The 11,477-nt window shown below is 33.3% G+C and overlaps 1 long non-coding RNA gene across 1 annotated transcript in view; it reads right to left on the bottom strand.

Annotated features, from left to right (window-relative positions):
• Positions 1 to 986: 986 nt before the first annotated feature.
• Positions 987 to 11,477, bottom strand: part of LOC112915511 (uncharacterized) — a 280,787-nt gene continuing 270,296 nt past the window's right edge. The window contains exon 6 of the long non-coding RNA XR_011997039.1: positions 987 to 1,185. This is a non-coding gene — a long non-coding RNA (uncharacterized lncRNA). The remainder of the gene's footprint in view (positions 1,186 to 11,477) is intronic.

Genomic DNA, 11,477 nt, shown 5'->3' with positions numbered 1-11,477 from the left:
CTCTGCCTGTGTCTCTCATGAATAAATAAATAAAATCTTTTAAAAAATTATGATCTACTATGTTTATAATTTGCTGTTTTTATTATTGCATTTCTTCACGAATAGTGCCTTCTCTTCTTCCTTTTCTTTTATCCCCTACATCTGGAGTCCAAAGGAGGGCTTTCAGACACCCATGCCCACCGGAAACTGCATGGAGACCTTTTTAAGGAACTGCATTTGTATAATTGTGAGATGATCCATAAATTTGTCACATACACTAAGAAGCCCATGTCCCCAAATGGTTCATTCAGCATTCTATAGCTAATTAATATAAACTTCCTAATGATTTTTCCCTTTAAAATTTCTCCATCTAGACCTTCAATGCTGACACCCTGCTTATGCTTCCCACATACCTTCTTTACCTCCTGTCTCCTTTCTCTAACTCATCATCTATAGCACATACCATCAAATCAATCATATTAAAAACATCATCTGTATCAGGTCTCAAATCCATTTAAAAACAAATAAAAACACAAATAGCTTTTACTTTATTTACAGGGTCAAATTTAGAACTCTCATTTTGGCATTCAAATACACCTAATATTGGGTTCTCTCTCACCTCTACTAAGAGTAGCCAACATTTGTGGAGTGGCATTAATGTGCCAGGAACATTGCTAAGTGCTTTGCATAAATGGATTCATATAACTTCTTAAATGTCTCTATAAGATCAGTCCTGTTCTAATCATAACACTTATAGATGCTTTATTGAGGCTTAAGAAGTGAGGTCATCTGCCAGTTTACACAGTAAGTGACAGATCCAGAATTCAAGCTGTGAAGCCCTGCATGAGTTTTCAGCCATGAAGCTCCTTCCTGCCTACCTAATTTGCTTCTTGCCAATGTGAACCTTCCTCTCTAGACAAAGGGGATCTTCCTATCAACTGAACAAAGTATATTTCGCACCTCAAGCCTTTTTCAAACTCCATCTTCCTTGTTCTCCAAAGTCTTACCTTTCATATAATAAGCTCTTTGTAGTTCTTCTTAGAACCATTATGTTCATTGTCCACTTCCATTATATTGATTAGGCACAATTTTGCTTTGTGATTTTTTTCTAATTGGATAGTAAGCCACCGGTGGGCAGGGCTTTGATCTTGTATTTTTGTTTTGTCAGCTTCAGCACATCAACCAGTTCCTTTCGTCAAGTTTGCACTAAAAAAAAAAAAAAAAAAAAAAAAAAAAAAACATATTGAGGGAATAAATTAACCTGAACTTCCAGAGAGTGTCATGTTTGAAAAATGATACTATAATTAGTTCTCTAACGTTCTATTATATCTTGATAGAAACTCCTGTATATGGTGGCAGATGGGCTTATCAGCTATTTCTACCATGCTGAAACAGGCTTTCTATATTATCTCAGTTTGCCTGGAATAAATTTGGTAGGCAATAAAAAGAAAGTGCCCAAGGTGAGTGCCTATGTGTGTGATCGGGCGGGGGGGGGGGTGCAGAATTCATTTTCATCTGAGAAATGCTCTGTTATAAGCAAACAATAAGAGAAATCACATTGCCAATTTTTTTCTTTAAATGAATTCAGCACTACTGGTTTAGCTTCTTCTCAAGAAAACGATCTATTTAGAGAAGAATATCTCCTTGATCCAGAGTCAGAATTTCTGCTCAAAAAGGGCAAGGAAATGTGAAGGATTCAGATTTATATGCAATTCTTAGGAGCACTAAGAGGCTTCAGTTCTTTTAATCCTTCTTGGGGATACATGAAAAGTTCAGGTCCCTAGTGCATGGGCCAGTGTCTGATTACCCTATCCACACGTTTCTCGAGGACTGGATACTTCCTCACCATCAGACATTCTAGCACCAACTGATAGATAGCAGAGAAGGAAGAGCTCTACTCATATGCTTGAGAACTCAACTTTCTCAGGCAAAATTAAAACTCTTTATGTTTTCTTCTCTTATATATACAGAACATCTTGTCTCTTTCATAGCTAATGAAAACACGTATTACCCATTTTATGGTCCAACCTTAGAAAAATGTAATATGGAAGATATTTTGTATAATAACTCATGTTACAGCTAATCTGGGTAATTATATTAAGTACATATATGTGTGAATTTATAATAGAATTTTTTACAATTTAAAAAATCCTTCTGAAATTTCTAAAAGTAACTCATTCCTGCAGCAATTAATCGCTCAGTGGATAACACCCAGGGCTTAGATGCATCACTATAAATGACTCAGCTTTCCTTTTAATAGTTTAAAATGCAGGGCTTAGATTAAATCAGGAATCACTTAAATGCTTACAGACGGAAGGCAGATAATGAGTGCTTGAAGTGGAGTTGGTGGAAATCTCTCTAAGAAGTACTGAGGACTGGGGCAAATTGAAGAAAGTATGCCCTGTCTAAAGAGAATAGCTAATGTTCAGTCCCAGATGATTTTACCCTATAAGACCCAGTGTTATAAAACCTTCCAGGTCTTCATGAGAAGCAAAGCTTTGTTTTGTTTTGTTTTTTAAATGTGAAATGCAATGGGTTTTTTAAAAAAGATTTTTATTTATTTGAGAGAGAGAGAGAGAGGGAGTAAGCATGAGCAGGGGGAGGGGCAGAGGGAGAGGGAGAAGACTCCCCACTGTGCAGGGAGACTGACACAAGACTGGATCCCAGGATCCTAGAATCATGACCTGAGCCAAAGACAGAAGCTGAACTGACTAGCCACCCAGGTACCCCTGAAGTGCCCTGGTTTTCAATTTTAAAAACCTTGGAAACTGGACAGGCCAAACAAAGCATATATGAAAATGGGATCCAGTCCAGAAGCTACTAGTTTGTTTGTGATTGGTGGACAGAATGATCCATATCTATTTATTTGACCCAGGCAACACATGCATTTGTATGCAGCTATTGCCAATATATAATTTCAAAAAATCCTTAAAGATATTCAATCATAATCACTGTGGCTGAGTGAAGAACAATTCCTCTCACTCTATTAAAAATAATTGGTAGATGGAGGAATAAACTGCTATAATGTACCATAACTTCAACAAAACTTTTCCTTCTGATTTTTATGAGGTGCTCACCCATAAACTATGGTTAAGATTCAGTAAAAACTTTCAGATTATATAAAACTATACCCAAAGAAACATTATTAGACTCCTGACCATCCTAGAAAATGTTTAATAACTAATATTCTATAAGAATTAGTCCAAAGGTACCTGGGTGGCTCAGTCAGCATCCAAGTCTTGGTTTGGGTTTAGGTCATGATCTCAAGGTCCTGGGATCAAGCCCCATGTTGGCCTCCAGGCTCAATGGGGAATCTGCTTGAGATTCTCTCCCAGTACCTCTCCTTCTGCCCCTCTCCCTGCTCTCTCTCTCTCTCTCTAAAATAAATAAATAATCTTTTTAAAAAAGAATTAGTCTTGGCCTCATCTTACTTAACAACATCTTCTCAATGTATATGATAGAATTGAGTGTTATTCCTTATCCTAAGACTAGGGAAACGATTTGATGACTTGCCATTCATCTGGCTTGGTCTTAACTATTAAAAAGGGTAGCTCTTTTTTGGAGCATTCCACTGAGTACATCATATGGATATTACAGAAATGTAAGAAACGAAAATTGCTTCCACTGTGAAGGTTTTGAATATGATTTAAAATATCAAACACATATATGAAATGAAATAACTTTATTTTACAAACTGGTAGAGTAGAAATTAATGCCAAGTGGTGCTAAGACAAAAGGGAATCTGATCAAGTGATATCAATCACCACAAACTCCCTGGAGGTGAATCTCATACTTGACTTTGGAGAAAGTTATGAGACCAGGCAAAACAGAGATTAACAAATCATGCTAGGTCTACTGTGTTTTATGTTTGAAGTGGTAAGATGAATAAGTCAAGTGTAAGACTCTCTAGGCAGATGAAATAAAAGGCAGCGGTTATGAACAAAGGAAGGAAAAATGGTGCCATTCCACAATCCATAAAATGGAGTACTATTACAGAACATGTGAAAAATAATAATTACCACATTCATCCATTAGAGTTCTTTTTAATATTGTATTAAATCCAGTTTGTTAGCATTTTGACCCTTCATTTTGACCAAAGAATAGTGCTTTGATAACTGATATACCTGATTAGAGTTCCATGTCTGCCTTTCTAAAAAATGAATATTGTAAATATATTGGTATTTATAAATCCATATTCAGTTCAATTTCAGAAGCTTTTAGGAAACACCACAGTTCCTCATAAATGACATATATGAAAAGTGGAATAATTTCTGACTTATATTAGTAATCAGCATGGCATGGAGGAACAAAGCATGGTAAAATGAAGAAGACATGGATTTGAGGGGGTTTTTTTGATGCTAGATAACCTGTTGATCATGGGCAAGTCAACAAAATTCTTTGACCTTCAGTTTCCTCATGTGTAAAATATGAACAGTTCCTATTTTATAAGATTGTTCTAAAGATGAACGAAAATAAAATGTGAATCATGGCAGATGGTATTAAGTAACAGCTATTATTATGAAAATTATCATTATTAGTCATATAACAATTGTAAGTTTCCTTATAAAATTCATAAACACTCTGGTAATGAATCAATCTCTAAATTGCTATTGTAATGAAAATAGGGCATCTTTCTTAAGGTAGGATTTTAGAATCTTTTAAGCAGAAACATATTACTTAAATTTCTTCACCTGTAGTCCTTAATCTAGATATTAGGTAGCTCAGAATCTTAGCTAAAACATACACACACTCACTTTTCTACACAAAATAATAATTTGTTTGTGATAGGTTAAATTACTGTGCTTCTGATACAGAAAGAAAAGAAAAGAAAAGAAAAGAAAAGAAAAGGAAAGAAAGAAAGAAAGAAAGAAAGAAAGAAAGAAAGAAAGAAAGAAAAAGAAAGAAAGAAAGAAAGAAGAAAAGAAAGGAAAAGGAATGAAGAAAGAAAGAGGAAGGGAGGGAGGGAGGAAGAGAGGTAGAAGGAAGAGAGAAAGAAGGAAATTTCCCCCTGGGACTCTTGTGGAAAATTAATCTGCTGATTTCTAAACCTCACTGTGATTCAAAATGCCTTGTTGAGTCTTGAACACATGTATTGTTTTAAATACAGCAGATGCTTCTGTGTGGGGCATGGTTTTCCACCCTCTGCTTCACTTATGAGGTAGATAGAGTGGGGTAGTGCTGCAGCCTAGCTGTGTAGCCCAAAAGAAAAATATAGCCCACAAAAAGTGCAAGAAGGATCCACCATACAGAATATCTGCTAAGTGCAGCATTAGGTAAAGAACACCTGAGCAAGGACATTCATTAGGAGATTTCTTTACACCAAATAAACTCCTACACATGCAAGGGAGGAAAGAGCCCCCTTGATTTGTGTTTATGAGATTACAAATCATTCCTCCAGAAAATATAGAAAGACTCTCCCTCGGGTATATAACATAAATGCCAAAGTCAATTAATTTCATTAATTCCATTAAAAAACATCTGAATAAAAAGTAAAAAATTTCAGATATCAGTATCGATCTAAATCTGAATTTACCTGGAGATAAATATATCAGGTAAATTCATCCGAAGATAAAAATAGGCTAAAAGAAAGAGATGCAAAATGCACAGAATTATTTTCATCAGGATTCAACTGTAACACCTAAAGAAAGAGCCAATTATTTTACCCTTGGATAGACCAAGGTTAAATTATGAAGATCTTTTCTGATAAATTTTCTGTATCAAAAACATTTCTAATCCTAATTCAAATTTTCATTTTCTCTAGTTTTATAGATGAAGCTTCCTTGTTTATTTCATTTTTTTGCAGGAAGGATACCAAAAAAAGAAAATTACCTATGTAAGTTGAGTAAAATTAAAACATGAACATTTTCATTCATCATAAACAGTTGATTTAAAAAAAAAACTTATGGATTTCTTGTTTTTCACTAATTTTGAATACCAAATTCATCTTCTAGGATAAGCTAAGTTGAGCAGCCTGTGGCCTAAAAACTTACCAACTATACAAATTTTAAAGAATCATTTTTCCTATCATAAAGCTATAAACATCTGCACTGATTACAATTAAAAACAGTGTAAAAGATTATCACTCCAATTATAGCTTCTTGTTCTCATCAAAATTCAGAACTGTCCTCAGACAGCATGTGTGTGATGCCCATATGCCTTTTTCTTTGAAATGAAACCCTCCATGAGATTTTTTCCCACTTCTTTAAAACAACGAATAAATGTAGTTGCACTGAATTTATCTTTATCAGAAAACTAGTCTTTTATTGAGACACATGCTCAAAATTCTCTGAAAGCCTATTTTTCCATTCTGACTATGTGAATTTACATACAAGAAACGAAGAAAAGCACTAGTATGTCACCCAATAAAAAAAGTTTCCAGTTTTCCAGTTTTGGGGTTTGGAGGTTTTTTGAATGCTGTTTTAAGGGACACTAATCTCTTTGATTCACAATATTACTGAAATTGAAAAGCATTTGAAAATGCTGCATTTGAAATACGTGTGCATTAAATTATTACAGAATATTACATTAAAACCAAACCAATATTTCTCAAAATTTTATAAGTTGTTTCTTTTTATGTATGGAAATAAAACCGAAGAACATATGTAATAATGAGTACAAAATGTAAAAATTGAATGTGATTTTTGAATTATCAGATCAGGTAAGAAATTATATAAGAAAATCACTTTTAAAAAATTACTAACAGTTGAACAATTATATATGTATCTATATCCACATATAGATACAAAATATCAGTAAATATTTCTCATTTAGGATATAACATTTCCACTTAAGGCAAAACAAATTGGGGGAAAATATTCAGTATTTTCTGACATAAATTTTCCACCGTAATTTTTAAAATCTATAAATGAAGAGAAAAGTGAAAACACAGGTTTGACCTCTCTTTAAGCAAGTTTACACTAAAATTTAGTACGAAGTGGAGATATTAAAGAACATTTTGTTTGGTGCAGCATTTAAAAAGAACATCCTTACTTTAAAATATCTGTTCATCATCTAAATTAAATGGTGAAAACACAAATGTTCAAAAAGAACACTACTAAGGCAATCCATTATATCAATCGAAAATGTTAAATTCACATTTTATGAATTTTTATGTTTATAAGCTGAATCTATGAAACTAAATATTTAATAAACATGGCAAAAATAAGGAAAATAACCTTAAAAATAATAAAACATTATTTTCCCACGATATTGTATAAAATGTATAAAAAGTTAAATTTCCACCTCTTCAGTGAGAACTAAATTCATTTCCTAAATCCTTTCAAGCAGGGATATTTTATAGAAAATATTTATCAGCCATTGATTACCATATAAATAAAGTTCCAACTTGTATTTCTTATTGCTCTCCAACCACAATAAAGCAAAATGATTCTTATGCTACAAAGTCTTCAAAATTCCTGTTTTACAGATATAATGTCACAGTTTCTTCCACTAAAAGTCCCCTTTTTAAATTATTTACAAACCTTAATCCTTGATCATGTCTAAAACTATGCAGATGCTTATTACATAAATATGGAAATCTGCTTCTTTGCGTCATTAAAAGTCATCTATACCTCATCAGTGACAATATTATAAATCTAATCTTTTCATATCATACAGAATAGCAACTATATTCCCAGAGTAGAATGGTTTCTATCGGAGGACACAATAAACGTAATATTAAAATATGTGAATCAGTGGGGTCAAAAGAGAGAATTCCTATGCCAATGGAATAACTCTTAAGTTGGAAAGATAAAAATGTGTGATTTTGGTTAAGTGCACTTGATACCAACTGAAGATTGACTTGTTAAAGGAAGTTCAAGGACACTTGCTATACATATAGTGTGGATAAGGACTGTCGATGGCATTTTGCAAGGATAACAATAGGAAGTTGTGTTTCTGAGAGTGACAAAAAATACCTTAGGTGGTAAACTCTACCTTTACAGTTTGACGTTCTAAGCACTGCTTGCAGGGCAGCACATTAGAGGGGTGGTAAGAAGAGGGTCAGAAAGTATAACTATTTTAGGTATTTCCAAAGAGGTGTTTTTTTGATTTTATCATCTCAATAGTAGAGTGCTGAAGAGAACATTTTATTGGGAGGTGGGGAAAGCCTGATGGAAGCACACACACACAGGTACACACTCACAAATCTTCAAGTCTTTGAAAAACTGAAAACCAAAACAGGAATTTTAAAGTGAATATGTGGAGAAAGAATGGAATGGAGTAAAATGGAAGGGAAAATGACTTGGACTATATCCACCAAGCCAAAATGGCACCCAAAATTCAAAACCAGGTTTATTTTAACTGCTGGGATTCTTTAACCTAAAATCTTTACTTTTTTTTCAAGCAAAATAACTCCTTTTTGCCCAAATTCTCTGAATAATTATAATTCCTCTCTTTGATTTGCCTTGTAGACACCATCCAAGTACAGACAGGAATTGGTTCCTTGAGATCAGGAGGTCTTGGGGAGACCTCTTCTAAAGCCACTAGATGGCATGAAAGCACTGCATTGGGCCCGCTTGGCCGTGCTGCAGCTTGCAACACCGAGGCGTTTATTCTCATGCTGAGAGCTCAGTGTTTAGTCAAGTAAGATGCATTTTCTTTCAGAGAAATCTTTCTGTCGCATGACACTTTTCAGGACACAAACTGGGTATCCCACCCTCTCCCCACATACCCTCAGAAAATGTCGAATTAAATTTGGAATAGTAAAAATCATTTCAGTATTTACTGGGGCTTCCTGAGAACTTTACCTTTCAGTTCTTTAGGGGATAGTCTGCTATTTGTTATGCAGTCTTCCTTAATAGGTAGTTAGAGGGGAAGAGAAGTCCCCTCAGCATTATGCCTGAGCTCAAACAACTGCAGACAAAGTTTGCATATTCTCAGTCATCTCTCTCCTTCCCCTGATTTTTTTTTCATCAAAAATTCTCTTTGTCTTTCTTCATCTGATATTGTGGGGTCTCTCATTAAGGACTGTAATATGAAAAGCTGGATTTAAAACTGCTGTCAGAATGGCGGTTGTCCTCTTTTAATATTCTTTACCAGCAAAGCAAAAGGAAATGTCTTTGTTCTTGCTTTTCAAATGCAATGTTTTTGCTTCATTTAATGTTTCTGCATGATCAGTAGGCACCTTCTAATCTACCCTCCAAACTTTGAGATACACTTTTGTGTATCTCCAGCTTCCCAGCATATATTGAAGGTATATGCCTCTCTGGGCCTCCACGACAGGAACAATTACCATATTCCTCCAGATATTATCACTATCTCTCTTCACCAATGTCCATTGTGAAAGCTGTTTTGATCTTTGGGATAAGTGCTTTAATTTAAAACAATAGAAAAAGGTAAAATTAGGCCTCTATGCTCAGCAGTGCATGAATGACAAATCTCTTATAGTTTGGGGTATATTTTAAAAGAATTCTTCTAAAACTTATAGCAAATTTACATGTGATCAAAAATTATATTACACATTGGCAAACTGAACTGTATAATTTATTTCATATGCTATTGATATAGCTATGTTTATACATATAATGGATTTTATAGTTTTTGCAAATTATACAGTCAAATATTTCTAAAAGTGTTTTGTTTTGTTTTTTTAAGTTTTGTGCCACCCTGGGAAAGTTTTTTTTTCCCTTAGTATCACATCCCAGAGCAGGATTATCATTTTTCAAGTATCTTCTTAGCCCTGACTTAAATGAATTTACAAAAAACAGATTTTATAAGTACATTCAATCGAAATATTTAGAAAAATAAGACTTCAATAAAATGTAATCATACTCTTTAAAATACAAATATTGGAGACCAAATGAACAATTTGGCAAAAGTTGCTTCATAGGCAATGTTACATCTTGTTTTTACCCTGTGTAGTTCTGGTTTATGGAAACATAAGTTAATTTGTCATATTAATAGATCCATGAAATAAGTCTCGTGAGTCATGTTTTAATTGGCTCCAATCTTTGGTATCATTTAAAATCTTCATTATTATTATTATACAATGAATTGCTATAAAACAGATAATACATGATAGAGATAGATGATAGATGGATGGATATATATATATATATATAAGACACCTTGAAATAGAAACGTTGTATGCACAACTGATTTGCTTTCCTTAGACATTCTGTGTAATTCACAATTGGTCATAAGGGATATAATACAGACTAATAGGTTAATACTTTTAAAGTGAATGATTGTATATACCAATCTAAAACAATTTCTAGTAGTATGATTTCAACTGATTGTGAATGACCACTAAGTTTTCTTGTGGAATCTAACTATTTAACACCAGTGAGGCATAAAGTCACTTTATACTTGAAAATCCACCTGGGACTATATATATGTGCCAAAGAAACTGCTTGCTCAGTTCTGTTTGATTCATGCTGAAAAATAATAGCTTTTCACTGGTTCTGAGAGGGATGTTGCCTCCATAATTATTACAATTAATTATTTCAATGAAAATATTTTTTAAAAATCTTTTTAAATATTTGGGCTCCTTGTGGATAAATGAGTAAACTATTTCCATATAATGAAAAACGAAGACACGTTCAAGATTGGTAGAGGGGTGGTAGGTGGAAGCAACATGGATTAATGTTTTGTTCTTTTTGTATTCACATATTCCCAGAGTTTGACAAAACTTGGCAATATCATTTTCTGGAAAAACAACCTATGAAAAAAAGTTTTTGTAAATGATTTTGTAGATGTGCTAGGTCAGGCAAAACAGCCCACATTCAACTATATTTGGAATCACACCAAGCAGACTTAACCAGCAGTTGAAAAAGTTAGTAATGCATTATATTGTTATTTGTCAATTGGTTTTCAGCATACTTGTATTTATAAAGTATAAAGGAAGATTTATTGATCAGAAGTTTACTTTAAAAATGAAACTTTTTTTTTTCATTTCTTGGTGGGTTTTGGTTTTTTGGTTTGTTTTGAGATAGGCTTTATCACTTTAATATTTGTTAGCTTATTTGGCCTACCAATTAATTAAATATCACATTCATTTTTTGACAATAAGTAGCACATATTCATAGCAGAGTAGTGATTTCATAGCTGTAAGCTCCCAAGGTTTTCTTCTCTTGTAATTTTGTATTTCATCTTGTGGTCAAGATTCTACAAAGTCATCCTATATCTTCAAGAAAAATAAACAGAGACCCACTAACAATTTGGAAACTGTTAATAAAATAAATATCCTTCTTTAGAAAAAAAAACATACAAAAGTTACACTTTTGTTGGTTTGAAGTATCTTAAATTTGAATTACGTTTTTTAAACAAACATATGGTAACAAATTAGGAAAAAATATTTCAAGGCCATAGAAAACATATAGGCCATAGAAAACACATTCTGAGGTGACTAAAACTCCTCTCTCTTTAATATGCAAAATATGGAAGAAATATTTAAGAATTCACCATTGATTTGGAAAAAGAATGTTATTTATTGGCTGGCCATTTCATTTACTTCCTTCACAGAAACTCAAGTGATTAAGTTAGCTATCCTAAAAATC

The sequence above is a fragment of the Vulpes vulpes genome, chromosome 14, assembly GCF_048418805.1.
Source record: "Vulpes vulpes isolate BD-2025 chromosome 14, VulVul3, whole genome shotgun sequence".
Classification (NCBI taxonomy): Eukaryota; Metazoa; Chordata; class Mammalia; order Carnivora; family Canidae; genus Vulpes; species Vulpes vulpes.
Note: the sequence above shows the minus strand (reverse complement) of the source record. Positions and strands in the feature narration are given on the sequence as shown.